Raw genomic sequence first — 16,077 nt, 5'->3', positions numbered from 1 at the left:
TTATGCTTATATGCATGCATACAAGTCCTTTGATTGATCTCTTATCTCCCCCACCTCTCCCTAACTTTCCTCCTGTAATTTGACAGTCTGTTTGATGCTTTACTGTCTCTGTATCTATCTTTTTGTTCAAGTTTATAATGTTCTTTATTACCCATAAATGAGTGAGATCATGTGATATTTTTCTTTCATTGACTGACTTATTTCACTTAACATAATGTTCTCCAATTCCATCCAGGTTGCTGCAAATGATGAGAATTCCTTCTTTTTTATGGCAGCATAGTATTCCATTGTGTAGATGTACCACAGTTTTCTGATCCAGTCATCTGCTGATGGGCACGTAGGCTGTTTCCAAATCTTAGCTATGGTGAATTGTGCTGCTATGAACATAGGGGTGCATATATCCTTTCTGATTGGTGTTTCTAGTTTCTTCGGATATATTCCCAGGAGTGGGATTACTGGGTCAAATGGGAGTTCCATTTTCAGTTTTTTGAGGAAGCTCCATACTGTTCTCCACAGTGGCTGCACCAGTCTGCATTCCCACCAGCAGTGCACGAGGGTTCCTTTTTCTCCGCATCCTCGCCAACACTTGTCATTTGTTGATTTGTTGATGATAGCCATTCTGACAGGTGTGAGATGGTACCGCATTGTTGTTTTGATTTGCATCTCTCGGATAATTAGTGACGTTGAGCATGTTTTCATGTGTCTCTTGGCCTTCCTTCTGTCTTCTTTTGAAAAGCTTCTATTTAGGTCTGTTGCCCATTTCTTTATTGGATCATTTATCTTCCTTTTATTAAGTTGTATAAGCTGCATGTAGATGTTGGAGATCAAACCTTTATCAGTGATGCCATTTGCAAATATGTTCTCCCATGCAGTAGGCCTTCTTGTTGTTTTGTTAATGGTTTCTTTTGCTGTGAAAAAGCTTTTTATTTTGATGTAGTCCCATTTGTTAATTTTCTCTTTAGCTTCCATTGCCCTAGGTGCAGTGTCAGTGAAGAATTTCTTTTGGCATATGTCTGAGATTTTGCTACCTGTGGATTGCTCTAGTATTTTTATGGTTTCCCGTCTTATGTTTAAGTCCTGTATCCATTTTGAGTTTATTTTTGTGTATGGCGTAAGTTGGTGATCAAGCTTCATTTTTTTGCATGTATCTGTCCAATTTTCCCAACACCATTTATTGAAGAGACTGTCTTGACTCCATTGTATGTTCATGCCTCCTTTGTCAAATATTAATTGAGCATAGTGGTTTGGGTCAATATCTGGATTCTCTATTCTGTTCCACTGATCTATATGTCTGTTCTTGTGCCAGTACCAGGCTGTTTTGAGAACAGTGGCTTTGTAATACAGCTTGAAATCTGGTATTGAGATCCCTCCTACTTTATTCTTCTTTCGCAGGATTGCTGTGGCTATTCGGGGTCTTTTTTTATTCCAGATGAATTTTTGGAGAGTTCTTTCAAGGTCTGTGAAATATGCCATTGGTATTTTAATGGGGAGTGCATTGAATCTATAGATTGCTTTGGGTAGTATGGACATTTTAATGATGTTGATTCTACCAATCCATGAACATGGTATGTTCTTCCATCTGTTTACGTCTTCCTCTATCTCTTTTTTCAGTGTCCTGTAGTTTTCCGTGTATAGGTCTTTTACCTCCTTAGTTAAGTTTATTCCTAGGTATCTTAATTTTTTTGGTGCGATGGTAAATGGAATTGCCTTTTTAGTCTCTCTGTCTGTAAGTTCACTATTGGTGTATAGAAAGGCCATAGATTTCTTGGCGTTAATTTTGTATCCTGCTACATTGCCAAATTCATTTATTAAGTCTATTAGTTTTTTGACGGAGTCTTTCGGATTTTTTATGTACAATATCATGTCGTCTGCAAATAAAGACAGCTTTACTTGTTCTTTTCCAATTTGGATGCCTTTTATTTCTTCTTCTTGTCTAATTGCACTGGCTAATACTTCCAGTACTATGTCAAACAGGAGTGGTGAGAGTGGGCATCCCTGTCTTGTTCCTGTTCTTAGGTGAAATGTTTTTAGTTTTTGTCCATTGAGTATGATGTTTGCTGTGGGTTTATCATATATAGCTTTTATTATGTTGAGGTATGAGCCTTCTATTCCCACCTTGTTGAGAGTTTTTATCAAGAAAGGGTGTTGGATTTTGTCAAATGCTTTTTCTGCATCAATTGATATGACTATGTGATTTTTATCTCTCAATTTGTTTATGTGATGTATCACGTTTATTGATTTGCGGATATTATACCATCCTTGCATTCCTGGGATAAATCCTACTTGGTCATGGTGTATGATCTTTCTGATGTACTGCTGGAGCCGATTTGCTAGAATTTTGTTGAGGATTTTGGCCTCTATGTTCATGATGGATATTGGTCTGTAATTCTCTTTCATTGTGTTGTCTTTATCTGGTTTTGGTATTAGGGTGATGCTGGCTTCATAGAAGGAGCTTGGAAGTGTTCCTTCCTCTTGAATTTTTTGGAATAGTCTGAGGAGGATAGGTTTTAGTTCTTCCTTGAATGTTTGGTAAAACTCTCCTGTGAAGCCATCAGGCCCCGGGCTTTTGTTTGCCGGAAGCTTTTTGATGACTGCTTCAATTTCGTCCATAGTTATTGGCCTATTGAGCTCTTTAGATTCTTCTTGATTGATTTTTGGAAGGTTATATTTTTCTAGGAATATGTCCATTTCCTCCAGGTTGTCCAGTTTGTTGGAATAGAGTTGTTCATAGTATTTTGTAGCAATCCTTTGTATCTCAGCGGGGTCTGTTGTTATTTCACCTCTTTCATTTCTGATTTTGTTTATTTGGGTCCTCTCTCTTTGCTTCTTGGTGAGCCTGGCTAGGGGTCCATCAATCTTGTTTATCCTTTCAAAGAACCAGCTCTTGGTTTTGTTGATCTTTTGTATTGTTTCTTTGGTCTCTATGTCATTTATCTCCGCTCTGATCTTTGTTATTTCCTTCCTTCTGGTTACACTGGGCTTTTCTTGCTGCTCTTTTTCTAGCTCTTTGAGTTGTAGGGTTAAGTAATTTATTACCATTGATTCTTGTTTTTTGCAATAGGCTTGTAGAGCTATGAACTTCCCTCTCAAGACTGCTTTCACTGTGTCCCATAGATTTTGGATTGTTGTGTTTTCATTGTCATTTGTTGCCATGATGTTTTTTATTTCTTCCTTGATCTCTCTGGTCACCCAGTCATGGTTTAATAGCATGCTGTTTAGTCTCCAAGTGTTTGATTTCTTTGGATTGTATTTATTGTAGTTGATTTCCAGTTTTATGCCACTGTGATCTGAGAAGACGCTTGATATAATTTCTATCTTCTTGAATTTGAAGAGACTTTGCCTGTGACCCAGCATATGGTCTATCTTTGAAAATGACCCATGTGCACTTGAGAAGAATGTATATTCTGTGGCTTTGGGGTGAAATGTTCTAAAGATGTCAATTAATTCCATCTGGTCTAGTGATTCATTTAGGATTGCTGTTTCTTTGCTGATTTTTTGTTTAGAGGATTTGTCCAGTGGTGATAGTGGGGTATTAAAGTCTCCTACTATGATTGTATTGCTATTAATCTCTCCCTTGAAATCTTCCAGGAGTTTTTTTATGTATTTGGGTGCTCCTATATTGGGAGCGTATATGTTTACCAGAATTATTTCTTCTTGTTGGATTTCTCCCTTTAGTATTATGAAGTGGCCTTCTTTATCTCTTGTTATGGCATTTACTTTGAGGTCTATTTTGTCAGATATAAGTATTGCTACCCCAGCTTTTTTTTCATTTCCATTTGCCTGAAAGATATTTTTCTATCCCTTCACTTTCAATCTGTGTGAGTCTCTTGTTCTGAGGTGGGTCTCTTGTAGACAGCATATATATGGGTCGTGTTTTTTTATCCATTCAGCTACTCGATATCTTTTGATTGGAGCATTTAGTCCATTTACATTTAAAGATATTACTGAAAGGTATTTGTTTGTGGTCATATCTATTTTTGTGTCTATATTCCTTCTTACCTGTTTATTTCTTCTTTTTACAGTATTCCCTTTAGCAATTCTTGCATTGCTGGTTTGGTGGTGATAAACTCCTTAAGCCTTTTTTTATCTGCAAAGCTCCTGATTTCCCCTTCAATTTTGATTGATAGTCTTGCTGGATATAGTATTCTTGGATTCAGTCCTTTGCTTTGCAACACTTTGTATACCTCTGTCCATTCACTTCTAGCTTGTTGTGTTTCTGTTGAGTAATCATTTGACAATCTGATGGGTGTTCCTTTGTAGGTAACTCTCTGTCTCTCTCTTGCCGCCTTTAAGATTCTCTCTTTATCATTTATATTTGCCATTGAAATTATGACATGTCTTGGTGTGGGTCTTTTGGGGTTGATCCTGCTTGGGACTCTCTGTACTTGCGTAACTTTTATCTTTCCCATATCCGGGAAGTTTTCTGTCATTATTTCTTCAAATAGATTTTCTAATCCCTGTTGCTCTTCTTGTCCTTCTGGCAGCCCTATTATACGCATGTTACTTCGTTTCATGTTGTCCCGAAGCTCCCTTAGGCTTTCCTCCTGCTTTTTAATTTTTTTCTCCAATTGCTGTTGAGATTGAGCTTGTTTCTGTACCTGATCTTCTAACTCACTAATTCGGTCCTCTGCTTCTTGTAGTCTACTGTTGAAACTTTCCATGGTGTTTTTGATTGTAGCTATATCACTTTTCATTTCTTCCTGATTCTTGCATAAGTTGCTTATTTTCTCATCCATCCGATGTATAAATTCCACGACCATTACTCTAAACTCCTTTTCGGTCATGTTGCAAGCTTCAGTTTCACTGATTTCCTTTCTTGGCGACTCCACATTTTCTTTCCTCTGTGAGTTATTTCGTTTCCCCATTCTGGCTATCACCAGAAAGCTCAAGCTTCCGTTTGCGTGGACCTGGGCCGTGTGCTGTGGGGACTTCACTCCACCGGAGTTTCACTGAAGTGCTCTGACACTAGGACGTGTGGCTGCCTTTGGTTGGTGGGAACCAGACTTGCCCAGGGTCAGTGTCCCCAGTGTTCCGTGTGGTCTCGTGTGCACACTTAGATTCAGGGGCCCTGTCTGCACCACACTGTTGGTATGTGCCGAAAATGAGATCCTTAGCATGTGCCAGGAGTCAGAGTTTCCCTGTGTCTGCACCAAGACTAGAGTGTCAGAGTCTCTGTTGCCTTGTGCGGTTTCTCGTTGAGACTCAGGGTCCCTATGTGTGCATGCACCAACAATTGGGGTCGCTGGCTCTTAGTGTGAATGCGCTGTGAGTCAGGGATCCCAGGCAGCTGTGTCCGGCGTGCCAAATTCCCTGAAGTGGAGCTGCGACCTGTGTGTGCTCTCTCTACTGAGCCAAACCGGCTAGGGCGCACACTCTTGATTTCCTGAAGGTGAGCTGGCTCTGTGCACTCTACCGGAGTCCCGGAAGGGGGGCGGAGTCTGTCCTGCGCGCCAAATTCCCCAAAGGGAAAGCCCCTCTGTGCAAGCACTAAGATTCCCTGAAGGGAGAGCTGTGACCCGCAAGCCAAATTCCCCCAAATTCTCCGAAGGGGTGCCCTCTGTGCGCACTGACAGATTTCCCCAACAGGGAGCTGATTCTCTCCTGTGCGCTCGCGCGCGCGCCAAATTCCCTGAGGGGGAGCGAATCCCTGCGCAAAGCTCTGCGGCTTGGGCGAGAGGCGGATCTATCAGTTAAAATGGCGCTGTCTGCGCGCCTGCGGGGAGGGGGTAGGCTCTTTGACTCACGGAATTCTGCCGGGACGTCTGGATTCTTGTTGTTTGTTGGTCTGAAGCTGTGATAGCAGTTCTCTGTCCCCAGTGGCTGCAGGGTCCTGGTTTGTGTCAGAAGCCAGGATCCGAGTCTCAGGCAGCTCTGTTTCTCAAGATGGCGTGGTCTCCGCGTCCGCAACAGCCGCGGAGATGTGTCCGCTTTGTGCGCGGGGCTCCGCTGTCTAGGACTGCCCGGTTAGGCAGCCCCTTGGAAGACCTGCAGAATCTAACTGACCCTAGCTTATACACACACACACCACACACGTCTACACTCTTCTCTATGGGTTCCTCACTCACACTCTCTCTCTCCCTACCTTCCTGCCGGTCGCCATCTTTCCACTCGAGTATTCGAACCTGGGATCCTTGAGTCCGAAGGCCGATGCTCTATCCACTGAGCCAAACCGGTTTCGGCTGTCCTCTCTCTTTTAATAAAGCCAAGTAAACTTGGTGTTGGATGGGGTCCACTATGTCCTGTGAATTTGGTGGTCTGTCTGAACCCAAGTCCATATAGAGCAGACTTGGGTTCAGATAGTAGAGCAGAGTGGACATTGCAATTACATTAATCATTATGTATTTTAAATTGCTTTATTCTTAGTCATAATATTTAATTCACAGCCATAAGAACACTTGATGGAAGATAGGAAACATGAAGAACATTGATGATGAAATATATGTTTAAGAAGACAAATGATAATTCATCAAATTTGCCTCAAGATGTTCTCAGATCTATAAGTTGCATTTATTTGCGCAAGGTCTTTATATAGTGGATCATGTCTCTCTTACTTAAGCTATAGAGAAAATGTGGTAAAAATTACTCCAATTTGGCTTTCTACTTATTGGGAATAAGTACTACCCACATCTGTACTGTGTTATTTGCAGAGAAGTGCTTACAAATAGCAGCCTAAAACTTGCTCTCTAAATTTGTCACTTAAAAAAAAAATCAGGGAGATAATTAAAAAAGCTAGTTGATTTTATCTCAAAACACAAGAATTCTAACCATCTAATATATTGACTTCTATTTGCCCATTTGTCTCTAATCAAGACTATGCAAAAGCACTTGAAGCATTGAACATGTTATGAAACATTTAAGATAGCAAAAGCAATTTCATTCAAATCAAAACTTATTTGTTACCTCTTCAGGGGTCTGCCTGAACTACTCTATCTAATGTTTCCCCTGGCTCCTTCCCTTGAGGTGTTTTCCACCCTACGAATCAGGGTTTTCCATTTCAGTACTGTACTGTTTCATTTTGTACCCTACTGCGTTCCCCTCTAGAATGTAAGCTCCATGTGGGCTGAGTCTGTCTGTCTTGTTTTACCACTGTGTCCTCCCAGTGCCTAAGAACATTGTTTGGAACATAATAGTCATTTGATTTGAACACATGATTTTTCCTGGGGTATAAAAGATAGTTATTTTGTGACAATTGACAAAATGGAGAATAGGATGCATTTTTCCTTGACAAATGCACAATACCAAGTACTTATACAGTCAGAGAGTATATACCATGCTTTGAATTTAGAGACCATTGGTGGTTCTGCTCTAGTGATTTAAATATACGTTGGATTTTAAAATCAAAGGTGGAAATGCGCTGTTCAGAACTCTTGCCAAGGGGAACATAGCTGACTGACAGCTCTAGCTGCTGCTTCTCTGATTCACCAAGGTGTTTGACCTGAAATTATGCTTCCTCTGGGCTACTCCTGGCAGATGACCAAGCATGGTGGGCATCCTAGTGAGATGTGAGACTCCTCTGACAGCTTTGCTTGAGTACTCCCCATTGGTTGGGTTGGCACTTTCCTGGTTCTACACTACAGTATTAAACTTTTCCTCCCCAATCCTCCTCCTCTCCTTTTGAGGTCCAGTCAATGGGAGGCAAGGGCAGAAGATTGGAGAATGGGAGAAGGGGAAAACTTGGGTCCTTCTCCTTCACTCTCTGCTTTCTGTGGCTCCTTCAGCAACATGTGTCTGTGTCATCTCCATGTCTTCATCTTCCTCTGTATAATATATCCCCTCCCTCTGTGGTGTGGTCTTCTCTGGGCTGCCCCCACTGAGCCACTAGCCCCATCCAGTAGCCACTGTAATAAAATGATTTCTGTAGGCTTAGGGATTGGCAAGTTCACAAGTTCTCTCTATTCCAGGAGAGAATTCCAAAAGAGATCCTCATTCTGTAAAAATTAGTATTTCAAAGAGTTCATAGATTTATATTAGATTATATAATAAATGGTGCTTATACTAGAAAAAGTATATAGACTTTAGCATGGCAAAATACTGTCAAAGTTAATGGACAAGAGAAAGCTTGAGAAAATGTTTGTAATGAAGATAAGGTTAAATCTCTATAATATAAAGAGCTCATAAAATATGACAAGAAATAGACAAGCTGTTAGATATGCAAAGGATATTGAATCAAAAGGACTTCTGTTTGACTGCTGGTGACATACCCACCTGGAGTGGCTCAAAGACTTGATTTGATTTGCTTTTGTAACAGGTCCAGAGGTGGGAAGCTCTTTGGGGCTAACTCCTCCCTTCGGGTCTGGGTTCTGTTCTTGGGGGCTAAACTCTGCTCTTCTGGACTGGCTACAGCTGTTTGGGTGTGGAATTGGTTTGGGGCTGAAGTGTCTCCATTGCTTGGCCTTTCTCTTGTGGTGACAAATTTGTTGTTAGAGCTTCAGACAAGACATGCATGTTCTCAGTCTCAGGAAAAGATAGCAGGAAAGGACAAAAAGGTTTTGTCATTGGTTTTAGCCAATGACTTCTATTTATATCCTACCCAAAAGCTACTAGAAACAAGATTAGCCCTAGCCAGTTTGGCTCAGTGGATAAAGTGTCAGCCTTCGGACTGAAGGGTCCCGGGTTCAATTCTGGTCAAGGGCACATGCCTGGGATTGTGGGGTTGATCTCCAGTAGGGGGCATGCAGGGGCAGCCAATCAATGATTCCCTCTCATCATTGATGTTTCTATTTCTTCCTCTCCCTTCTTCTCTGAAATCAATAAAAAATTAAAAATAAATAAATAAATAAACAAACAAGATTACTCATTGTATCAGATAGGATGATTTTTGGTCCAAACCACAGAAGATCCAATTGAAAGAAAATTTAAAAAAATGAGGAAAGTTTTTTACATACAAGTCCTGAGGCAGGAAAGTTCCAGAATTAATTCAATGGTTCAGTGTTATTACATATCCAGATTATTTCCATTTTTTTTTTTTTTGGCTTTGGGATATGCATGTTTTTCTACTGGGGAGTGTAAAAATCTCAGCTCCACAACATAGTAAATGATTGGGGTATGGCGCCAGCATCTCAATAAGTGCATTGTAGGATTTAAAGATGTTTTGAATCTTTTTGGCTAGGCCAGGATCTTCAGGACTAGGCTCCGCCCTTTGGAACTGGCTTCAGCTGTTGGGGTCAGGGCTTGGCCCTTGGGGGCTCTGCCCTTCGGGTCTCGGCCCCCTCTTTGGGTCTCGGGTTTGGCTCTTCGAGTTTGTGCTGGGCTCTTTGGGGCTAGGCTCCTCCCTTTGAGACTGGCTTTGGCTACTCGGGACTAGGTTGGGGTTTAAGGGCCAAGGCTCGGCGCTTCAGAACTAGTGTCAACCCTTTGGGATTAGATTCGCCTCTTAGACCTTGGCTGGGCTATTCAGGTTAGGTCCATTAAAACTGACCTGTGCCATGGGAAGGCTCTGGTCTCCACAAGATTGCCTTACAGGAAAGGACCCTTCAGTAAACATAACTGGCCTAGGAGCCAGAGGTTGAAAGGGTTGGTGATTCTCAAGGGAGAGGTGCCTGTGGAAATCACTCTGACACACTGACGCTGGCTTCCTTGGGCCTGCTGGAAGAATAGGTATTGCTTAGGGGCTAGGCTTGGCTCTTCCGGGTTTGGCTGCACTATTTCGGGCAAAGTTCTACCCTTCTGGATGGGGCTTGTCTGTTTGGATCTCTATTCGGCTCCACAGGGCTAGGCTCTGCCCTTGGGGTCTGGCTAGAGCTGTTTGGGGTCTGGGCTTGGCTCTTAGGATCTCGGTTCTGCCCTTTGGGTCCTGGCTTTGGCTCTTTGTAGGGGTTTAGCTCTTAGGGACTAGGCTCCTCCCTTCAGACTGGCTTTGGCTAGTTGGGACTTGGTTGGGTTTTGGGGGCTAGGCTTGGCACTTCAGAGCTAGTGTCAGCTCTTTGGGTCTAGATTCGCCTCATAGGCCTTGGCTGGGCTACTCCGGGCTAGGTCCATTAAAATCAAACTGACCCGTGCCATGGGAAGGCTCCAGTCTCCACAAGATAGCCTTAAGCTGGCCTAGGAGCCAGAGGTTGAAAGGGTTGGTGCCTGTGAAAACCACTCTGACATACTGAGGCTGGCTTCTTGGGACTGCTGGAAGAATAGATATTGCTTAGGGGCTAGGCTTGGGGGGAAAAAAAAGATGATTTGAAAATGCCTATTGGAAAAGAGAAAACACAGTTCATTATTCCAGGAAATTGGGAGTCATTTTTTTTCATTCCCAAATTCTCCACTGTGTGTTATTTTGTGGCTGTACTATGTGATCTTCCCTATGGAACCAACCTCGTTTGTTCTCAGCTGCAAGTGTGCCAAGATCCATGGGGTGAGACCAACTGAGCAGGAAGTGCTTGGCTCTCAATGGATTTAGCTGGCAGGTGTAGTGAAGGAAGCTCCCTTGAGGGAATTCCACTTTCTTCCCATGAGACAACTTAGAGTTTGTGCAAATGGAGGCCAACTAAAACCCTCAGTACTACATGAAAGTCATTAGACTCCAAGGCAGAGTTAACATCATATGAGAAACTGTAAAGAAAATGAAGATCATGTACACAAAACTATTAAAAAACTCATGAAAATGAAGTGCTTAAAAAAAAAGTTTGAAGGAGAGATATATCTAAGATATTATGGTCTTTGATTGATGCTCCTGGAATATTGATGGAAACATTTATTCCCACCCTACACATTTTAGATTATTTAGTTTGCAGCATACTCTGCCTGTGTTTGAGATGCAATAATTTAAGTAGCAGTAACATAAATTATCCACCCCATTGACAAGGTTCAGTCTTGACATTACTCAGTGCTGCTGCTCACATGCTTTGCATCAAAAATGCCTCTGAAAATATTGGAAAACGTTGTGACTTCTCATCTACAGGAAAATCAAAATGCCAGGCTAGCATTTCATTGTTTTCCTGAGTTATAGATTGTCTTCTGAACCCAGCCATGTGATCATGGAAACCCCACTTTCTACAGTATAATTACTGAAAGCCAATCAGGTTGTTTTGTGTTTTTCTGGTTTACACCAAAAAGATTTTATGCCAAATGTTAAAAATTACAAAGGGAAAGATCAGTCTGTTTATTGGTTGCTACTTTTATGCCTTGATGATTCCCTATGCAGACTTCTCTAGGACGATGGAGAGAGAAAAGTTTGCTAGTCATTTAATCAGACCAACAGCCCTATGGGTGGGTAGTAGTTGATCCATCTATATATATAAAAAGGCAGCTACCCTAACGGCCATAATGACCTAACAGTCAGTCGCTATGATACCCACTGTGGCTAGTGAATAGGCCCAATCAGGCTTGCCCCTGATTGGACTCTCCCACCCCGATCAAGAGCGGGGCCTGTGGGCCAAAAGCCCCTTCCCTTCCCCCAGGCCAGCTGGGCCCCCATCAACCTGCCCCACCATGATAGGCCCGCAGCCCCTCCTCCTGGCTGGCCTGCCCCTGATGGCATCCCCCCACCTCAATAGGGGGCGGGGCTGGGTGACCAACCTCCTGCAGCCCCTCCCCCTGGCAAGCCAGGCCCTTATGGGCTCCCACCACCCTGATTAGCCCAAAGCCCATCCCCCTGGCCAGTCCCGCCCCTGATAACCACCCCACCTTAATTGGGGGCTGGCTGGCTGGCCAATGTCCTTCAGCTCCTCCCCCAACCTGGCCCCACCCCAGATTGGCCCCCCCACCTCGATCAGGGGCAGGGCCAGCCAGCCAACAACCCATGGCCCCTCCCCTGGGCCACTGGCCCCTGATCAGCACTCCCCACCCACCCCATTTGAGGGAGGGGCCAGCTGGCCCACCACCCACAGCCCCTCCCCATGGCCGGCCCTCCCCCAATTGGCTCCCCAACCCCAATCAGGGGCGGGGCCAGCTGGCCAATTGCCCGCGGCCCCTTCTCCCAGCCTGCCCGGCCCTGATCAGGTGGGCTGGCCAGCCAACCTCCCGCAATCTCCTCCTCCTGACAGGCTCAGCCACGATCTGCCCTGATTGGGGCTAGGCTGGAAGGACCCCACCCGTGCATGAATTCGTGCACTGGGCCTCTAATTTTATAATAAGATAGTTTCTTAGAAGTTAAATATCTTGCCTAAAATCACTCAGCAATTAACCAAGAAAGGCAGAATTCAAACCCAGAACTTTATGACAAAAATTAATGAGTTTTTCACTCCATACCTGTGCTGCCTCACTGTGTGAGCACATTTGCACTTCAATGCAAAGATGTAGGTCCTGGGAGGTGTTGCTGTGGTTTAACTTTGAGCAAATGACAAATTTGGTAATCTATAACTTGGCTCGATTAACTAAAGAGTACTGTCTAAAACAGAAAATGCACTTGAAATAGACACTGTGGAATAGAGATGAAAGTCCTCCATCTTGTATATCATGTTTTCAAGTGTGTTTTGAAGGAGTTATGGGTCTCTGGGAAGGCCTCATGTTTTGAGGCAGGACTGGTCCAAAGAGAACTTGCATGCCACTTTCTTCAGTTGGAATAAGAAAGCCCATTGGGTGGTAGGGAGAATCCAGAAGCTACTGCAGGTGCTGTGGCTGCCAGCCTGGCATTCACTCTATTGCCTCCTGCACACTCTTATTCTATTCACAAATACCTCCTAATGTTCATACATCCTGGGTTTCAGAGGAGGCTGACTCACTCTGTCCCCAGGGGTGGGTTTGATTGGTGTCATCAGAGAATTACTATTCCCTTGCAGGTAATTGGATTAGGCAAGGGTAGGGTAACACAAGGAATATGAGAAATAGGCAGTTAGGTTCTTTCTTGAATGATAGCCTCATTTGTTAGTTGCAAGAAAGAGATAGAACCCTTCTGCCTCTGGCCATTTGCCTGCATGTGATGCTTGAAATGGCCATGGCAACTGCAGGATGAGCATCAGAGTTAGATGCAATAAGCTGGAATGATTGAAAAGTCAGACCATGATCCCGCCATCTTTGAGCCTGTCCAGGAACTGCTCTGCTTGTTTTGGATTCTTCTATGTGAAATAATTTCCTTGAAGTTGAAGCAAGTGAATTGGTTTTCTGTTATCTATGCTTTTAGGTGTATACTTGGGAGGGTAGGTGAGGTTGAATCTCTGGCATTTTGGAAGGGCCTTGGAGCAACTTCAAAACTTTAAAATGTAGCCCGGCCAGCATAGCTCAGTGGTTGAGCATCGATCTATGAACTAGGAGGTCATGGTTCATTCCCGGTTGGGGCACATGCCTGGGTTGCTGGCTCGATCCTCTGTGTGTGGCGTGCAGGAGGCAGCTGATCAGATTCTCATCACTGATGTTTCTATCTCTCTTTCTACCTTCTACTCTGAAATCAATAAAAATATATTTAGAAACAACAACACTTTAAACTGCAGAGTACAATTCAGCTGAAAAATATTCCTATACAAAACTAGTGCATTCCACAGTTGATCTTCAGGAGATTTTGGGACCTTGCAGGTCAGTTTAGGGGTGTTCTCTTTGATGGTCCAAAAGTACCTTCAGTTCTGAGAGGGCATTGTCTGCCAGGCACTCTCCATTTATTGGTCGTTTGTGTTTTCTGATTGCACAAGCTTTATTTATTTATTTAAAAAATACATATATATTTTTTTATTTCAGAGAGGAAGTGAGAGGGAGAGATTGAAACATCAATGATGCGATTCATTGATCAGCAGCCTCTTTCACGCCTCCTACTGGACATGTAGCCGAATCCCTTGACATGTAGCCTTGACAGGAATCAAACCTGGGACCCTTCAGTCCGCAGGCGGACTCTCTAGGGCTGATTGCACAAGCTTTACATGTTAATGTTAGAGAATAACAAAAAGGTTACAAAAAAATCACTCGTAATCTTAGCATTCAACTATTTTGGTATATATTCTGGATTTGTGTGTGTGTTTCTGATTCATATTTTCCCCTTTCAAAAATATGCTTGTCCCATTATATAGGTAGTTTTATATCTCAATATTTAAACTCAAAGCTGTATGTCCAGCCGATGTGTCTCAGTGGTTGAGCACTAAGAGGTCATTGGTTCGATTCCCATTCAAGGGCACATGCCTGGGTTGTGGGCTTAATCCTCAGTGAGGGACAATGCAGGAGGCAGCCAATTGATGTTTCTCTCTTATTGATATATATATATTTCTCTTCCTCTCCCTTCTTTTCTCTCTAAAATAAATAAAACATATTTAAAAAAATTGTAACGACATTATTTTCCATATATCATTCAATATGTTTTAAAACTTGCTTAATGATTGTACATTATTACATGAGTATGTAATAAATTATAAATGGGATATATTTTATATGAAGGATGCATAATTCAAGCTTTACATAATTCAGGACACTCTTTTTCATAAACAGGGATACTCAAGTGGTTTTTCTCTGTATTAATATCAAATACCACTAATAGCCCACCAGCTTTGGACTATGAATCTTTTTAAAAAAATTCTTTATTGTTTAAAGTATTACATAAGTCTCCTTTTTCCCCCCATTGACTTCTCCCCAGCCGTCCCCACCCCCCAGCACATGCCCTCACCCCACTACTGTCTGTGTCCATTGGTTATGCTCATATGCATGTATACAAGTCCTTTAGTTTTTATCTTACCCTCTCACCCCCCCCACCTTCCTTCATAGGTTGGACAGTCTGTTCGATGCTTCTATGACTTTGGTTCTATTTTTGTTCATTTTATGTTGTTCATTATATTCCACAAATGAGTGAGATCATGTGATATTTCTCTTTCTCTGACTGGCTTATTTCATTTAGCATAATGCTCTCCAGTTCCATCCATGCTGTTGCAAATGGTAAGAATTCCTTTTTTTTTTACAGCAGCATAGTATTCCATTGTGTACCGCAGATGTCCCACAGTTTTTTAATCCAATCATCTGCTGATGGGCACTTAGGCTGTTTTCAAATCTTAGCTATTATAACTTGTGCTGCTATGAACATAGGGGTGCATATATCCTTTCGGATTGGTGTTTCTGTTTTCTTGGGATATATTTCTAGAAGTGGGATTACTGGGTTAAATGGAAGTTGAATTTTTTAATTTTTGGAGGAAACTCCATACTGTCTTTCACAGTGGCTGCACCAATCTGCATTCCCACCGACAGTGCAAGAGGGTTCCTTTTTCTCCGCATCCTCACCAGCACTTGTTGTTGTTGATTTGTTGATGATAGCCATTCTGACAGGTGTGAGATAGTACCTCATTGTCATTTTGATTTGCATCTCTTGGGTGATTAGTGACTTTGAGCATGTTTTCATATGTCTCTTGGCCTTCTGTATGTCCTTTTCGAAAAGTATCTATTTAGGTCCTTTGTCCATTTTTTTTGATTGGATTGTTTATCTTCCTTTTGTTAAGTTGTATGAGTTCCCTATAAATTTTGGAGGTTAAACCCTTATTGGAGATAACATTGGCAAATATGTTCTCCCTTGCAGTGGGCTTTCTTGTTGTTTTGTTGATTGTTTCTTTTGCTGTGCAGATGCTTTTTATTTTGATGTAGTCCCATTTGTTTATATTCTTCTTAGTTTCCATTGCCCTAGGAAAAGGGCATGTATCGGTAAAGATATTGCTACAACAAATGTCTGCTATTTTGCTGCCTATAGCTTCTTCTAAGATTTTTATTGTTTCTCATCTTATGTTTAGGTCCTTTATCCATTTTGAGTTTATTTTTGTGTATGGTGTAAGTTGGTGGTCTAGTTTAATTTTTTTGCATATATCTTTCCAATTTTCCCAACACTACTTGTTGAAGAGACTGTCTTGACTCCATTGTATGCTCTTGCCTCCTTTGTCAAATATTAATTGAGCATAATGGCTTAGGTTAATTTCTGGGTTCTCTGTTCTGTTCCATTGGTCTGTATGTCTGTTCTTTTGCCAGTACCAGGCAGTTTTGAGAACAGTTGGACCATGAATCTTGAAGAACTTAAAATTTGAAGATGATTTACCTTATTTCAGAATTTGTCCACAAATTTACCTCTTAGTGCTGGTCTCATGCCTAGGCTTTTGGGTGAAGGGTACATGGGATTTCTTGTATTTTTTTTTGCAACTTTCTGGGAATCTGTAATTATTTCAAAATGAAAAATTAACAAACAATAATATAAAATAT

The sequence above is a fragment of the Eptesicus fuscus genome, chromosome 18 (assembly GCF_027574615.1).
Source record: "Eptesicus fuscus isolate TK198812 chromosome 18, DD_ASM_mEF_20220401, whole genome shotgun sequence".
Lineage (NCBI taxonomy): Eukaryota > Metazoa > Chordata > Mammalia > Chiroptera > Vespertilionidae > Eptesicus > Eptesicus fuscus.
This window is presented reverse-complemented; position numbering follows the sequence as displayed.